Genomic DNA, 276 nt, shown 5'->3' with positions numbered 1-276 from the left:
AGACCTCGCCCGCGGCTCCGCGTTGCGACGCAGCGCTTGCTGGGCAGAAGGACGTGCCCGCGGATGGGAGCCCCCAGGAGGAAGGGGCGAAGACCCCCCCTTGACGTGCAGCAGCATCTCGGGAGGTCTGTAATCAAGGCTGCTCAGGGTTACCAGTCTACGTGAGGACACGGAGTCCCTGGTCTCCACTGCTGCGGTTGCTTCGTCAGGGGATGCAAGCGATGCATCCCAACGCCCCACCCGCTGCAGCCAAGTTCTTTAAAGAAAGGACCCACT

This window comes from Egretta garzetta, unplaced genomic scaffold (genome assembly GCF_000687185.1).
Source record: "Egretta garzetta isolate BGI_Z169 unplaced genomic scaffold, ASM68718v1 scaffold512, whole genome shotgun sequence".
NCBI lineage: Eukaryota > Metazoa > Chordata > Aves > Pelecaniformes > Ardeidae > Egretta > Egretta garzetta.
This window is presented reverse-complemented; position numbering follows the sequence as displayed.